The sequence below is a fragment of the Bubalus kerabau genome, chromosome 18 (genome assembly GCF_029407905.1).
Source record: "Bubalus kerabau isolate K-KA32 ecotype Philippines breed swamp buffalo chromosome 18, PCC_UOA_SB_1v2, whole genome shotgun sequence".
Lineage (NCBI taxonomy): Eukaryota > Metazoa > Chordata > Mammalia > Artiodactyla > Bovidae > Bubalus > Bubalus kerabau.
In genome coordinates this window covers 57,734,223-57,752,146 of record NC_073641.1, presented here as the reverse complement: position 1 = coordinate 57,752,146, position 17,924 = coordinate 57,734,223, and the positions used below count along the sequence as shown (strand labels likewise).

The 17,924-nt window shown below is 43.2% G+C and overlaps 1 pseudogene; it reads right to left on the bottom strand.

The window, feature by feature from the left end:
• Window positions 1-16,296: 16,296 nt before the first annotated feature.
• On the bottom strand, window positions 16,297-17,218 carry LOC129633128 (40S ribosomal protein S3-like; annotated as a pseudogene).
• Window positions 17,219-17,924: the final 706 nt, after the last annotated feature.

Below are 17,924 nucleotides of genomic sequence, written 5' to 3'. Positions count from 1 at the left end.
TATGATCTTTTCTGACTTTCTTCTTGAATTTTGGAGTAGACTTGGCCTTGTGGGCCTGCTGCCCTGATGGGCTGACTGCAACCATATGACAACAAAGTCTGAGAAAATTTGAGTCATCGGCAATACTTGCTTTGTGGCTCTCCGTTCCTCCTTCTCTCCCTCTTTTCTTTCCTTCTTCTTTTCCTTTCTTTCTCAGGCAGCTTTGCAATCTGTTTAACCATCTATGAAACTCCAGCAATATCATATATCACTTGAGCAAAAATTTAAAATTTTGACTCCAAAATTACTTTTCAGGACCACTTTTCCTGCTTCAAACAATATTCCTGTTAAACACTGTCCTCTTACTGGTTCTTAATTTTTTTGGAGCCAGTCAGAAACAGTGGTTATATCTTTACCAAAGGACAAATTGAGAGGGTGCTTGTTTTGCATTCTTCGCTTCAATCACTTCAGTTCATTAGGGAAATAAAACTGTCGGCACAACATCTCTGGGTACAGAGGACATGGGTAGGGTATATGATTCAAAGGATTGCCCAAGGCTAAGGCCACAGTTAAGCTTTAATTAGCTGGGACAGTCAGGGGCAGGCGCTGTATAAGGGAACACTACTGCTATTAATATTAATTTTTTATGTGAATACAGGGAGACTCCTGGATGCATTGTTTCATAATTAATTTCCTTAAAAGTTATGAATGTCCTAAATATTCCCTAAAGGAGGGCGAGAGAGATCAATTCATTTAAAGCAGTTTAATTGTTAGAGTCTCTTCTTATGCCACATATATATACACGGCTGGAAGTTTCACTTTCTTGTGTGGGTTTTTAGAGCCGAGAATAGTTCTGCTTTTGAGATGGAAATAGTTAATGATCACTACTATGCTTTTCAGAATAGTTTCAGGGCCTTGGTGGCATTTTTAGGTTGTAGCCTGAAGCAAGGTGAAAAAAACCTGTGATTGCTTTGGGGTTTTTGATATTTAAATCAGTCATTGCAGGAAATATACAGGTATTTGTCAATCAAATAGTGTCTGCTTTTTTTTTTTTAAAGTTGAGGTCATCCTGAAAATTGGTTTTAGTAAGTCCAAGTATTTTGCCTCATGCAAAATGTTATATGTGTTCTACTATCTTATTCTCTTCAAAGCTGAATTTGTTTCTCTACCTATTGTTAACATTGATATCTTTATTGTCCTTTACCACAAATCTTTAAGTGGGAACAGGTAAGGCCAAACTATTTGTGTTTGCCCCTTGGCTTAGACACAGGCTGATAAATCACTTTCCGTTGAACCAGATTTTCAGGTAGGACAGAATTCACTGGAAGCTCTAGGCAATGCTGAACTCGACCTGGGTGAGTGGGAAGGGGCAGTGAGGCAGAGAGGCAAATTTTCCTTAGAGAATGCGCTTCTTTTCGTAAAAAGGGGATCATAAGAGGATCTATCTTATGAGATACTAAGAAGATTAAAAGATATAAAATGCAAGCCGTAGCATGAAGAGTACATACCTGGCAGACAGCACATGCTTTGTATCTGTTGCCTTTACTTTTACATCTCTTTCCTATCCCTTCTTCCACAAATAAAGAAGCAATCAAGCAACAGATATATCTTGTCATCCTCCCAGTTGTAAGACAGTGTTGAGCTTGCCAAGATGTATGAGACAAAGTCTTCTCTAAAAGGATTTAAAAGGATCCGCAAGATGAATCATAAACAAGTGATGATTTAGAAAATTTATAAGAGAAAGAAATTCTCATAAGTTTCCAAATGAGTTTGGCAGAGGGCGTATGCATCAGAGAAATTCAGGGACTGGAGATGATCATACTGAGTGGAGTAAACCAGACAGAGAAAGATAATTATCATATTATATGCTTATATGTAGAATCTAAAAAAAAAAAAATGGTACAAATGAACCTATATACCAAACAGAAATGGACCAAACTTGTGGTCACCAAAGGCAACATATAAAACAAACTATGGTCACCAGAGGGAAAAGGGAAAGGGATAAATTAGGAATCTGAGGTTAGAAGATATATACTACTATACATGAATTAGATAACCAATAGGGACCTACTGATATAATGGAAAAGAATCACACACACACGTATGTATAACATACACATATATGTATGTAAACTGAATCACTTTGCGGTACACCGGAAACTAATATGACATTGTAAATCAACTGTACTTCAAATAAAAAAAAGAAATTCATGAGGGAGGAAGTGACTGTGGAGGGCAGTGATCTGGAAGGCATCACAGCGGGGCGGTCATGTGGATGGGTACAAAATGTGTAGGTGGAGGTGAAGGTGGGAAGAACATGGAGAGAGTATTTGTGTATTTGGCAGAAAAAATAAAAAAAGACTGAAAGCACCCAGGCAAGAAAGTGCAAGTTGTGTTTGAGGAATAGTAAATAACTTAGTTTGTTGGCAGGAAAGTACTCTATTGGTGAATATTTAATGAGAAAAACATGTGTAGAGTCACTTCAGGGAGGAAACCTGGTAGTATATGTATATTTCTCTTAGCACCATCTTGTGAGATCAAAAAAACATGTCTGCTAACATTTCATATCTTATTAGGATTGGATATGTTGGGAACACATATCTAATTCTTCCTGCTAGACCTAACGTGGTTATTAACATGCTGCTGCTGCTGCTAAGTCACTTCAGTCGTGTCCAACTCTGTGCGACCCCATAGACGGCAGCCCACCAGGCTCCCCCGTCCCTGGGATTCTCCAGGAAAGAACACTGGAGTGGGTTACCATTTCCTCCTCCAATGCATGAAAGTGAAAAGTGAAAGTGAAGTCACTCAGTCGTGTCCGACTCTTCGAGACCCCATGGACTGCAGCCTACCAGGCTCCTCCGTCCATGGGATTTTCCAGGCAAGAGTACTGGAGTGGGGTGCCATTGCCTTCTCCGGTTGTTAACAGGAGCCACTCATAAACATGGCTTCCCTGGTGGCTCAGCAGTGAAGAGTCTGCCTGCCAATACAGGAGACCAGGGTTCAATCTTTGGGTCGGGAAGATCCCCTGGAAGAGGGCATGGCAACCCATGCCCTCTACTATTCTTGCCTGGAGAATCTCATGGACAATGGAACCTGGTGGGTACAGCCCATGGGGTCACGAGTCAGACACAACTTAGTGACTAAACAACAACAACGACACACTCATAATCAGGGCGACGTAAAGCCATGATCACGTTAAATTTTCCTCAGAGAAACTTTTCACTCCTTTGCTCACAGTTTTTTTTTTTTTTAATAAATGGCACTCCAAGCTAATCAGATGTCATACAGTATTTATCTGACATCATAAAGTATTTATCCGTTTTGATAGATTGCTTTGCTTGGCACTATCCATTCTAGGCCCATGAGACCTACTTATTGACCTGGCAATAGAGTGCATTCAGTCTAGGATCAATAGATAAATACTTATATTGTATTACATTTAATTATCTATTAGAACATACCTGCTGTTTTCACAGCTTATCATTTTCTGTGGTGCAGGTGCCGAAATGTATTGAACAACTTAAATAATTTATGCATTTGTCACATCTTTCATCAAAGCCCTGAATTTATTTAAAGTAAGTTTTACCTCTAGTATGGAATTATTTTAGGTAGACTGATTGTTTTAACAAAGTATTTGGGAACATATATAGCCCAAGTGTCCAAGCTGATGTTTTGCATGATTAAATAATGCCTTCCTAAAATATCCAACTAAGCTCAGATCCAGGAGACATATTGTTGTTACCAGAAGCTCAGCCTCTCTGTATACAAATGCCAAAACTACTCTCAGAGAGTTTTGGATGAAGTAGAAAAGGATAGCTTTATTACTTTGCCAGGCAAAAGGAGACACAACAGGTTTGTTTTTTTTTTTAACTTTACAATATTGTATTGGTTTTGCCATATGTCAACATGAATCCGCCACAGGTATACACGTGTTCCCCATCCTGAATCCTCCTCCCTCCTCCCTCCCAGTCCAGATTCGATGCACGATATTGGATGCTTGGGGCTGGTGCACTGGCACACCAGGTTTTTGCCATGAAAAATGATGTGTCCCAACTGCAGAGCATCTTATGAAGTGTTTTATGACAATGATTCAAAGGTGGGGTCTCTGACAAGATTAGGGTTTGAGCAGGTCAGTCCTGGGTGTTCATTGGAAGGACTGATGTTGAAGCTGAAACTCCAATACTTTGGCCACCTGATGTGAAGAGCTGACTCATTTGAAAAGACCCTGATGCTGGGAAAGATTGAGGGCAAGAGGAGAAGGGGACGACAGAGGATGAGATGGTTGGATGGCATCACCGACTCAACGGGCATGAGTTTGGGTAAACTCCGGGAGTTGGTGATAGACAGGGAGGCCTGGCGTGCTGTGGTTCATGGGGTCACAAAAAGTCAGACACAACTGAGTGACTGAACTGAACTGAACTGTGCTCCCTTCATCTCTTCTCAGGTAGTCTGACTAATTTTGAAGAGTTTTTCTGGTCCCTCTAACGTGGGGGGCTTTCTTAGCTGATCCTTCCTTGATTCAGTTCAGTTCAGTTCAGTCGCTCAGTTGTATCCGACTCTTTGTGACCCCATGGACTGGAGTATGCCAGGCTTCCCTGTCCATCACCAGCTCCTGGAGCTTACTCAAACTCATGTCTATTTCTTTTTTTTTTCTTCATGTCTATTTCTTTGACTAGCAACTGTTTGAATCCACCCTTTGAAACTCAGGGGATGTCATGGTGGCTGGAGTCTTGCCTATAAGAAATGGGGGAAAAGAAGGCCTCCATGCATGGGAGCCCCACGGGTGCCCACTTGGCTTCATTATTCATGAGAGATGCTTCTTCTTTTAAGATTTTTTTTTTATGTGACCATAATCAAGAGGGTCTAGTATAAAGGACGGCTTCCCTCGTAGCTAAGTCAGTAATGCAGGAGACCCAGGTTTAATCCCTGGGTCGGTAAGATCCTCCGGAGAAGGAAATGACAACCCACTCGTGCCACATGGGAAGCCCTCTGAAACCATGGAGCTATCTACAAAAGCAGGCTCCTGTACAGGACACTCTTGGCTGCAGAAGCAGATACACACCCAGGCACGCCAGCTCTGCACACAGCTCCAAGGCCACATGGCCAAAAAAGAGAAGAAAAAAAAAAAAAAGGGAAAAAAGAAAGAAAGAGAGGACAGGAGACTTAGGACCAGAAAACACAAGAGAGAGTATGATGAGGACATATGGGGTGAAGTCTCTGCTGAGGAGGTGCCAAGTTGTTGGGTTCTGGAGGGTGTCAAATACAAGAGGTAGAAAATGTCAAATATTGAAAACATTTTAAAGACAAGCCTTGAAGGTCTCTAGCCCTTGCCTTAGCAGTAAATGACCCACTGATCATAAGGTGCAACTTTCTGTTGTCATGTCTGGTAGACATAAACACTCAATACAAAGTTTAATGGGGACCAGAGCAAACAATTCCAATCCTAGGGGGACACATTCTCCTGCATTCTGGTTGCTCATGCCCTTCAGGGTTTTAGATACTTGCCAGTCTGAGCCCCTGAAACCTCGGAGGTCTTCTCTCACTTTGGTATTGAGCTCCTGGCTCCAAATACCTTGTTTGGCTCATAGCAAAAACGGCATTGGGATTTTCCATTTCCACTCATTGCCAAAACCTCTGGCTCCTATCTTTTCATTATTCTTTCATTATTCTTGTTTTTTGTGTTTTTTCCTCTCTGGCTCTCGTTGTCAACCCTGACAACCAAGGCCGTGGAATCCCTAGGCCTGCATCATCATCTTGGATTTCCCTGGACCCTTATCTCACTCATGGGATCATGGAAGCTGTATTAGGTTACACAGTGGTAAAAAATCTGCCTGCCAATGCAGGAAACTCACAGGGGACTCAGGTTCAATCCCTGGGTCTAGAAGATCCCCTGGAGCAGGAAATGGCAACCCACTCCAGTATTCTCGCCTGGAGAATTCCAGGGACAGAGGAGCCTAGTGGGCTACAGTCCCTGGGGTTGCAAAGAAGCATTTGTCATGAATAATGAAACTGAGCAACTAAGCACACACACACGCCCCTGAAGTTAGCTGCTTAAAACAAAAGTCATTTATAATTTTCCAGCTTCTGAGGGTCAGAAATCTGGCAGAGGCTTAGCTCAAGGGTTCTGACTCAGGAAGGCTTACAAGTTTGCAGCCACTGTATTGGTCAGGGCTGCCGTCATCTCAGAACTTGACTAGGGCCAAAGGATCCATGTCTAAGTCCCCTCATGGGATGGCAGCAAGCCCCAGTTTCTCACTAGCCTTCTGCAGAGCCAGTGATACTCCAGAAAACTGGCCAGAAAGCCAGGGAGCACTTATGATGGAAGCTGCTTTTTATAGGGGGCTTTCCTGGTGGCTCACATGCTAAAGAATCTGCCTGCAATGCAGGAGACCTGAGTCCGATCCCTGGGTCGAGAAGATCCCCTGGAGGAGGAAATGGCTAACCCACTCCTGTATTCTTGCCTTGAGATTCCCATGGACAGAGGAGCCTGGAAGGCTATGGTCCATGGGGTCGCAAAGAGTCACACACGACTGACCGACTAACATATAGCAGTTTTGCCTTTTATAACGAAATGTCAGAAGGGTCATCGCTTCACTCTGCTGTGAACTTTCTGTCACATAGACCATCCGTGGCACCAGGCAGGAGGGAACTATGCAAGATACGAATGTCAGAGGCAGGGGTCACTGGGGGTCCCCATGGAGGCTGGCCCCTGTAGGAGCTTTCACCCCAGTTTTGTTCAGGGCTCTCCCAGCTCCATGCCTGTCTAGCTGTTTCCTCCATCATCTGTCCTGCTCCAACACGGCGCTGAGAGACACAGCACATTTTCTGGAAAGCGCTAGTCTGCTGACTGAATGCCTTTTGTGTACCAAATGCCACACTGTATACCACAGAGGCTTCTGAAACAAGAAGACATAAGCTCTAAGGCCTTCACTGTGTATCTGAGAAAACAGAACACACACCAGGACCCTTAGAACCTGTCTCATGGAGAATATAGAAAATGAGCTCAGCTATAGCTTAGGCAAAATGGGGGATTCCCTGAAAGACCCTTGTAGCCACAGGAAGGAGAATGGTGTGGACATAGCAGGATGCAAGACACAAATCCCAGCAGGACTCTCCCCACCCTTTCCCACTTCTATGACTCCCTCTATTGGCCTGTTCACTCAGTCTGGCTTCTTTCTCATGGCAAGCACCAAAGATTTGGCAGCTCTGGGTCTATGTATTGAAGTTGCACTGTGTAGGAGATAGGTTTCCCTGGTGGCTCAGACGTTAAGGAGTCTGGCTGCAGGGTGGGAGACCCGGGTTTGATCCCTGGGTCAGGAAGATCCTCTGGGGAAGGAAATGGCAACCCACTCCAGTATTCTTTCCATGGACAGAGGTACCTGGCGGGCTACAGTCCGTGGGGTAGCAGAGTCAGACATGGCCGAGCAGTTTCAGATTCTAAAATTTAAAGGAAGGGGTTTGATTGGATCAGTCTGATTCCTGGATTAGGCAGTCAGCATCCATCCTTTACTCTGTTCAACTCTCATCAGATGTTGACATCACGGCGGTCATCGGGATGGCTGTGGGAGTTACAAAGATAAAACTACCAAGCAGATTCCCTGTTATATGGGGGTGATAGGGAGGCAAGGGGAAAGAAGGTTAAGAAACTCATGTGTAGACTTGAACCCATCCCAAAGAGAAGACCCTGCCCACAAGAAGTTCTTCATATTAGAGAAAGGGACCATGAGAGTATGGGTGAGCCTGTAGACTGTGTGAAACTGTGTCTCACTTCTAGTATATTCCAAGATTCTGTTCTTTTCCTTTCTCTCTATTCAGTTGGGTCTACCTGGTTCTGTCCAGGTTGTCTTTTTAAGATGCCAGTTACATTCATAAAGAAGCCCTTCCCAGACTGTGTTCTGAGTAGTTCGTAGTTTGCTGGAAGCCCTAGATTTCTAACAAGTCATAATAGTTTCTGACAGGATCTTTCTTTGGAAAGAAAATGTGAGAAAGCAAGGGGGATAAAAATGTCTTTGTTTTCACGGAGGCACAGTCAGTGCCTCCTAATGAATAATTAAGAAATTGATACTGAATTCAGCAGCATGATCTGAGCTGTTCATTTTCAAAAGAAGGTGGATGAGGGTGTGGGTGTGTTTGTGTTTCCAGATGACAGGTGGAATTTCCTGAGTTTTTTTGTGTTTCTGTTAATGATTCCATCCCACCAGCTGACGGGGCCAAACTCTCCTGGATGAGTAGAGCTGTTTTTCCAAAATGACACACTTAGAACCATTACATGGCTACTCAACTGACATGATTTCAGAAAGAGCTAGGGTGCTAAGTGCAAAACAACACCTTCAACTCTGTGTTCAATATCAAAATGTCTTTGTCAGAGAGACAAAACTTTGATTTCTATGGCTTAAAAAAGAGACAGGACTTTCCTAGTGTTCCAGGGGTTAAGACCCTTGCAGAGAGTGCAGGTTTGATCGCTGGTTGGGGAACTGGGATTCTAAATGCCACATCACATGGCCCAAAAATTTAAAAAAAAAAAAAAAAATTTACAGGTCTTCCCTGGTGGCTCAGGGGTAAAGAATCAGCCTGCCAATGCAGGGGACATGGGTTCTATCCCTGGTCTGAGAAGATGGCACAGGCCACGGAGCCATGAAGCCAATGTGCCACAACTACTGAGTCCGTGTTGTAGAGCTTGAGAGCCGCAGCTACTGAAGCCTGAGTGCCCTAGAGCCTGTGCCCAGCAACAAGAGAAACCACCGCAATGAGAAGCCCGAGCATAGCAACTAGAGAGTAGCCCCCACTGACCACAACTAGAGGAAGCCAGAGCGTGGCAACGAAGACCCAGCACAGTCAAAACTAAATACATAAATAGAAAAACTTACAAAAATAAGCAAAAATAAAAAGGAGGCAGGTATAAATATTTCTGAAAGAGTTAGGATAATGATGAGGATACTGATACCTTGTACTAAATGTTAATAAATCCTTTCCAACCCTCCTGGATTTTTTTTTTTCCCTCCTGGATTTTTAAAAATTGAATGAGGCATGTGCACGTGTAAGCATGTGTTGTGTGAGAGAGAGAGAGAGAGAATTAGGTTAGGGACTTGGATTTCTAACTCTGCCTAATACAGCAGTTTGCTTAGAGCTGAGCACCATGAATTTTCATTGTGCTTCACACCGCAAACAAATTGATGATTTTGAATGGGAATTCTGTCTGCAACATAATAACCTAGGGTCAGACATTGGACCCTTTCAGAATATTTATGTCTTTGATGATTTATTTTAACAATCTGTCTGAATATGAACATTTCAATGAGCCTAGTTTTTTTTCAAAACTGAATTCTTTTCAATAGGCACATGTGAGTCAACATTTTTCCCTCAAATGTCTCATTGAAGAACAGAGAATAGTTCAATATCCTTTTCCTAATGTGGTATCACTAGCGTATTATCTCCTTCAAATGACAACCTTTGGCAACAATTCAGATCAGATAAGGCCTGTTATTTATTTAAGGTCCTTTAAGAGCACAGCCAATTAGAGACTATTGAATAGTAGTCCCATCACTGAGGTTTCCTAGAAAGGGCTCAGTAATGGGGTTTTAGAGCTCCCGTTACAAGGCATGGCAGGTTGCCTGTTCTCAAAGGGATGTTTATTTTTGGAAATCTGTGATTCTCTTGTTAGACTCACACTACTTTGATTGTAGGTGTTTCAAAGAAACCTGAGCCCTTGTCCAGATATTTCTATAAAACCACCTACTTCCCCCCATCCCCTCCCCGACAGAGGTGGCTGGCAAGAAACAATTCAGTAAAAATAGGTTTAATAAAACTACTCTGCTTGATTCAACTGACTTCATATAAATAATTCATCAAATTTCTATTAATGAAGTACTCCATTAATTCATTCATTCAGCCGGTTTATTGAGGGCTCACTGCAGTCAAGGCAGTAGGTAAGTTCTCTACTCTGATTTGATAGCAAGCAAACGGAGAGTGAACGCATATACATGTATAAACATACGTGTGTCATCAACATCAGATAGCAGGCAAAGGCCAGGCTGAAAATCCCCCCAATGTGATGGGCTAGACAGTAATGGAGCCAGTACCCTAGCTGAAGGAGTTTACGTGTCTCATTTAGGAGTCATTTATGTGAGGTCCATGTGATCAGAAGGAGTTAAGTTGGTGATGACCTAGGGATGAGTATTCAAGGTTGAGAGAAGAATTGCTTCAAAACCCCCACAGTTGGATGGGCTTGGCATGTTGGAGGAAGAGAAAAAAAGTCCATGTGATGAAGGTCAGGCAGAGGGGTTTGGAGAAGTGGGCAGAGTCTCCACCATGGACAAGTGTAGGTCAGAAGAAGTTTAGATCTTATTTTAAGTGCAATGACTGGTTATTGAAGAGTTGTAATCGGAAGAATGTTATGACCTAATTTAACTTTTCTGTGGCAAATGAATGATAGGAAACAAGAGAGGAAGTAGGGAGATCAATTAAGAGGCAATTATAGTAGACTAGGAGAAGGAAATGACAACCCACTCTATTATTCTTGCCTAGAGAATCCTGTGGACAGAGGAGCCTGGTGGGCTGCTGTCCATAGGGTCGCACAGAGTCAGACATGACTGAAGTGACTAAGCATTCATGCATGCATTAAAGAAGGAAATGGCAACCCATGCCAGTATTCTTGCCTGGAGAGTCGAAGGGACAGAGGAGCCTGGTGGGCTGCCGTCTATGGGGTCGCACAGAGTCGGACATGACTGAAGCGACTTAGCAGTAGCAGCTTGGTAGACTAGGCCAGTGGCTCCAGTTGTAGAGAACGCTGAGCCTGGAGAGTGAGGGAGGGGGCACTGGAGAAAAGAAAATATTTATGTTTATATATATACATATGTATGTTTATATATGCATATACATCTATGTATGATTTAAATTTCTTCCTTTGAACTTTCTGTTTCTATATTATAATATGTTTCTATACTGTAATATGCCTATCTACCATTGTAGATTTATTATTCATAAAGAAATCAACATACAAGGACTTTCCTTGTTATCCAGTGGTTAAGACTTTGATTTCTAATGCAGGGGGTGCATGTTCGATCCCTGGTCAGGCAGTTAAGATCCCACATGCCTTGTAGCCAAAAAATGAAACCATAAAACAGAAGCAATATTGCAACAAATTCAATTAAGACTTTAAAACTGGTCCACATTAAAAAAAAAAAAAGAAATCATACCTAATGAGTGTGTGTGCTCAAAAAGATATTTTTTCTATGTCACTATGAGCCAAAGGTTTTGAAAATCCTCGGTCAAGGGGTCAAATAATAATGACTTGGATTTGGTGGTGATAGTGACTTGGATTTGGTGGTAATAGTGGAGGTAAAAGGCAGTAGATGCATTTGGTATAAGGTGGGATGATAAAGTTAAAAGAATTTGTTGATGATTGAGTTGTGCTAGTGGAGAAGGAAATGGCAACCCACTCCACTATTCTTGCCTGGAGAATCCCAGGGACAGAGGAGCCTGGTGGGCTGCCGTCTGTGGGGTCGCACAGAGTCGGACACGACTGAAGAGACTTAGCAGCAGCAGCAGCAGCAGGGTTGTGCTAGATTCAGCATGGGGCCATGAGAACATGTATGGCTCAGGACACAGCCCAGCCCTCAGGGACTCCTGTAGGATATTCCTGACTCAGGAATGAGGATGCAACAATTTTTGAGTTTTTGTTTCCTTATTACTTTCACCTACGATGTGACTCACATTTCCTTGAGTAAAAATAAATTTCTCTTCATGTCCAGGTGACCTCTTTGCACAACTCTCGGGGCCACCATTAGCAGTATATTCTCTGGGGTTGTGTTTTATGAAGTTGTCCTCCAGGACAGAACATTCAGTATTGCACATTGAAAAGATGTTATGTGTGTGTGTATGTGTAATCTTTGAGAATCTTTTCCAGTAATGTGTCTCTAATTCAGGTTTATTCCACCCCTACCCCTCTCCATCTCCTACTGCCAAATGAGAGTCTTTCCTTGAGACTATGGAAATGAATGAATAATTTGAGATTAACCAACTGCTTTATGGCTGAGAGTTCAGGTCTCAAGGAAGAGCAGCAACCTTAAGGTGGGATGTGGGGCCATGTGTGGAGGCTCTCATTTGTTCTTAGTGAATCTGGTTATAAAAGAGTGTAGGAAATTCCCTGGTGGTCCAGCGATTTTAAGACTTTGCCTTCCGCTGCAGGGGGTGTGGATTCAATGCCTGGTTGGGGAACTAAGATCCCACATGCCAGATGGCCCCCAAACGAAAACATAAAACATAAATAATATTGTAACAAATTCAATAAAAACTTTAAAAATGGTCCACATCAAAAAAAAAGTAACCCTGGGGTTTCCACATGTGATCTGTTTTTGCCCTTGGTCAGGCTGGATGTCACTCATAATACACACCTGCTCACTTCATCCCGTCCCCAGCCTTCAAATAACCTACCCACACTAATGGCATTAGTGAGCCAGATGAAACCTTGAACATTGTGTCCCCAGAATGTTTGTCCTTTCCTGAGTCACTCTCATCTGTGCATTCAGAGAATCTTTTCCTCAGGCAGCCCTGGGCCTGTCTTCATTCCGTTCAGCCTCCTTTAGCACACAAAACTGTTCCCTTCTTCAGGGCACAGGTTACTACGTGCTCTTCAAATTATGTTCTGGACAAACCAGGTCCCTCACTGAGATGGAATTCGTGTAACAACTTCTACAAAGATAAGACTTTATGTTGTTACAGGGAGATTGCAATAATTGTTGTATATTAACAATGGTATGCAGATGACACCACCCTTATGGCAGAAAGTGAAGAGGAACTAAAAAGCCTCTTGATGAAAGTGAAAGAGGAAAGTGAAAAAGTTGGCTTAAAGCTCAACATTCAGAAAACGAAGATCATGACATCTGGTCCCATCCCTTCATGGGAAATAGATGGGGAAACAGTGGAAACAGAGTCAGACTTTATTTTTTTGGGCTCCAAAATCACCGCAGATGGTGATTGCAGCCATGAAATTAAAAGATGCTTGCTCCTTGGAAGGAAAGTTATGACCAACCTAGATAGCATATTAAAAAGCAGAGATATTACTTTGCCAACAAAGGTCCGTCTAGTCAAGGCTAAGGTTTTCCTAGTGGTCATGTATGGATGTGACAGTTGGACTGTGAAGAAAGCTGAGCGCTGAAGAATTGATGCTTTTGAACTGTGGTGTTGGAGAAGACTCTTGAGAGTCCCTTGGACTGCAAGGAGATTCAACTAGTCTGTCCTAAAGGAGACCAGTCCTGGGTGTTCATTGGAAGGACTGATGCTGAGGCTGAAACTCCAGTACCATGGCCACCTCATGTGAAGAGTTGACTCATTGGAAAAGATTCTGATGCTGGGAGGGGTTGGGGGCAGGAGGAGAAGGGGACGACAGAGTATGAGATGGCTGGATAGCATCACCGACTCGATACACATGAGTTTGGGTGAACTCCGGGAGTTGGTGATGGACAGGGAGGCCTGGCGTGCTGCGATTCATGGGGTTGCAAATAGTCGGATATGACTGATCAACTGAACTGAACTGAACTGAACAATTGTATTGTTGCTATGTTGAAATGAACTCCAAATGACTGGCTGATGGATGAACTCTCAGAATAGAATTTATACTTACATTAGAGATCCCCTTATCTATTAAATTTGCAAACAGAACCTTCACTTTGTTCTGAAAGCACAGTGTACTCTATTTATCTTGAGGTGAAGAACACACAAGTTTTTTTTTCTTAAGAAACAGGAAAAGTGTCTTTTATGATGTTACAATGTTTTAGTTTTTCATGGAAACCAAAGCACTAGGCAAGCAGTTGAACCAGATTTTGTTGTGGTTACTATTTCAGTAAGGAGGCTTACATTATAGTGGATTAAAGCCATTTTTTAAGGACAGAAAGTCATTATTTTCTAATGAAAAACAGGAGAAAAACTACCTGCCATTTTGTTCCTATTGCTGTTTTGGGGGAGAAACTAAAGGCTTAGACTCTGTGTTTTCTCTTGAATGCTTGAAAAGCAGTAGAAACAAGACTCCTGCACTCTCACAACTGCAAATCACCCTAGGGTAATTGAACATATATTCAGGACATAGCTCAAGACACTTGGTGAACTGATAGAAACCAAGTGGAGAATTCATCATTTCACTTGACATATACCGTCAGTAGCCCTGCTGTAAGAACAGCAGTATGTCAGTATTGGAGTTTGAGTAAAAGATGAAAATATAAGTTGAAAATGTAAAACGTTCAAGCAGTTGTCAACTGCCTCCTGCATTTTGAGCATCCTCATAATGTCTGGAGAATTCACCGCCTGTATTAGTTTTCTGTTGCTGTTATTTAAAATTACCACAAACAGTGATTTCACAAGAGTCAGACACGACTTAGAGACTAAACTACAGTGATTTAAAAAACACAAATTGGTTGTCTTACAGTTTTGGAGATTGGCAGGCCAAGATCAGTGTCTCTGGGTTAAAACTAAGGTACCACAGGCCAGCGTTCCTTATAGAGTCTTTAGAATCTGTTTCCTTGCCTTTTCCAGCTTTTAGAGCCTACCTGTATTCCTTCAGTTGATGCTCCATCCTCTGTTATCAAAGCCAGCACAGGATCGCCAGCTCCCTCTGTGTTCACTGCTTCTATCTGTTCACTGTTCCTCTGAATCTCCTGTTTTCATCCCATAAAGATGCTTGGGATTAGAGAGTGCTTGTTGCTCAGTCGTGTCTGACTCTGTGACTCCATGGACTGTAGCCCATCAGGCTCCTCTGTCCATGGGATTCTCCAGGCAAGAATAGTGGAGTGGGTTGCCATTCCCTTCTCCAGGGGATCTTCCTGACCCAGGGGTCTAACCTCTGTCTCCTGTACTGCAGGCAGATTCTTTACTGTCTGAGCCACCAGGGAAGAACTAAGGCCCACCCAAATAATCCAGGATGATTTTCTCATCATGAGATCCTTAATCACATCTTCAAAGTCTCTTTTACCATGGAAGGTAACACATTCTTGGGTTCTGGGGATTAGAAGATGGATGTTTTTGGGGACCATCATTCTGTGGGCCGTGTCACCTTTAAGTTCACAATCTGGACCTTTACGTAGGAGCTTTCTCTTTCTGCTTTCTTTGTCAGTTCACGTGTGTGTTAAGTTGCTTCAGTTGTGTCCAACTTTTTTTGATCCCATGGGCCGTAGCCTGCCAGGCTCCTATGTCCAAGAGATTCTCCAGGCAAGAATACTGGAGTGGGTTGTCATTTCCTTCTCCAGGGGATCTTCTTGACCCAGGGATCAAACCCACATCTCCTGCATTGGCAGGTGGGTTCTTTACCAACAGAGCCACCTGAAAAACCCTGGTACCAAACTGAAGAGAGGCATGGGAAGATCCCCTGGAGGAGGGAATGGCTCCCCACTCCAGTATTCTTGACTGGGAAATCTCATGAGCAGAGGAGCCTGGTGGGCTAAAGGCCATGGGGTCACATGACTCGGACACGACTGAATCACCTTCACACAGAGGCACCCATGTGACCAAGGAGATACAAATGAGATGCACTTGTGCTGAAGTTGGATTTACAGTGAATCCCCCAAAGAAACAGAGGTCTTGCATGTGGTTTTCATCCTGACTTGGTTGGGAAGCTGACAATTGGAAGAGCATAGATGGAAAGTATGGCTGGTCTCTGGGGAGTGACTTGCTATGCTGGGTCCTTGTTTTGGGATAATGTCAGTAGCCTCTAGGTCATAGATGGTATAACTTGGGTTTTGTGCCTGGTCACTTAACTAACCTATAAACCTTTTCTTTGACTAATGCGAAGATTCTGAGAGCTACGTATTTTCCTGGACTAAATTCCTTTTCTGCTTAAATAGCCAATTTGCCGTTGTTAGCAGTTAACAACCCTGAATAATGTAATTTATCACAATAAGGACCATCTAATGTGGTCCAAGTTAGAGCCACAGGCATGCATCAGTGTTTAAAAAGCAGCATGGTAGTTCCCTAATCAAGGAAATAAAGCATAAACACCTCATCTAAAACTCCCATCCTAATATTCTCTTGAATCTAAAAATAAAATCTTTACTTCTCAGCTCCTCAGCTGGATACTTCCCCTGTTCCAGATTAGTAGCTTATTCATGGCTTTATTAGTAATATGAAGATATTGACTTTTTCTCTGCTCACTGAATAACAAATCAATTCTTTCTAATGTAAGTTTCTTTCTCTCTCCTAAAACTGAAGTAGAATTGTTTGTATTTCTAAATTTCTAGACCTACCCTCTGGTTGTTTCTTTTAAAAATATTTTATTAAATGTCTTTATAGAGCAACATCCAGACTCCAAATCTAGTGGCCAAGGAGACCCTATTATGCTGTGAGTACTGGCTGGGGCATGGCAGGTGGCTTTGGCTTCCCACCCTTCTCTTCGGAGGTGGAGGTGGTGGGCAGTATTTCATCTTTGGGTTCCAGACTGTTCATGTGACCAGGCAGCGGCTTCTTGCATGCTTGCATGCTGAGTTGCTTCAGTCGTGTCCGACTGTTTGTGACCCTATGGACTGTAGCCCACCAGTCTCCTCTGTCCATGGGATTCTCCAGGCAAGACTACTGGAGTGGTTGCCATGCCCTCCTCCAGGGTATCTTCTCAATCCAAGGATTGAACCTGTCTCTTAAGTCTCCTGCATTGACAGGCTGGTTCTTTACCACTTGCACCACCTGGGAAGCTCTAGGGGCTTCTAAGGGCCAGTCTTATCAGTTGAGTCCTACGGCAGCATGATCTTCTCCTTAATGTCCAGCACAATCTGTCTGAGCAGCACATGGCACATGGCGGTGTCAACATCATAGTTAACAGGGTCCTCACTGTGGACCATCAGGCCATCCACAAACTTCATGGATTTAGCTCTCTGTCCTTGGAGTTTCCCAGACACCACGACTTCACAGTCCTTGACTCTACTCTCCGTGATGAACCACAGCATACCAGAGCAGGCCCTAGTACTGCAAGGCCTCCTGGGAGTTTCTAACGCAGACACTATGCCTGGGCAAAGATGGACAGACCTCTTGTGGCCACCTTTCCAGCATAAAGTTCTACACTGCCCTCAGAGAAGCCAAATCTCTTCTGAACCACTGAGAACATTCTGTATCCTGGTGGCCAAGATAATGATTTCTGTCCTGGTTGATGTAACTTGGACTTCAACCCCATCTTCAGCCAGCTCTCACATGAGAAACTCTTCAGTTCAGCTTTGAAGATGCCATCAGTGACAAACTTCCTCTTCTTGGAAATCTGCACCACCATCTTGCCTTCATACTCTGCTGAAAGGAAAGTACCCTCTGGTTCTTAATTTAGCTGATTTTTCTTTGGAGGCTCAAAGATGGCAGTTTTGACTATTTACTCCCCAATTCTTGGAGGTACCTGACTTGTGTAGTTCCATTTTCTTTTTAGATGTTTTTCTTTGTTAACAGCTTTCTCCTCTTATTTATTCACATCTATAGAATAGAATGAATGAAAGTCACTTGGTCGTGTCCAACTCTTTGTGACACCATGGACTATACAGGCCATGGAATTCTCCAGGCCAGAATACTGGAATGGGTAGCTTTTCCTTTCTCCAGGGGATCTTCTTAATCCAGGGATTGAACAAGTCTCCTGCATTGCAGATTAATTTTTTACCAGCTGAGCCACCAGGGAAGCCCCTATAGAATCAGTTCAGTTCAGTTCAGTTGTTCATTCGTGTCCGACTCTTTGTGACCCCATGAATCGCAGCACGCCAGGCCTCCCTGTCCATCACCAACTTGTGGAGTTCACTCACACTCACGTCCATCGAGTCAGTGATGCCATCCAGCCATCTCATCCTCTGTTGTCCCCTTCTCCTCCTGCCCCCAATCCCTCCCAGCATCAGAGTCTTTTCCAATGAGTCAACTCTTTGCATGAGGTGGCCAAAGTACTGAAGTTTCAGCTTTAGCATCATTTCTTCCAAAGAACACCTAGGGCTGTTCTCCTTTAG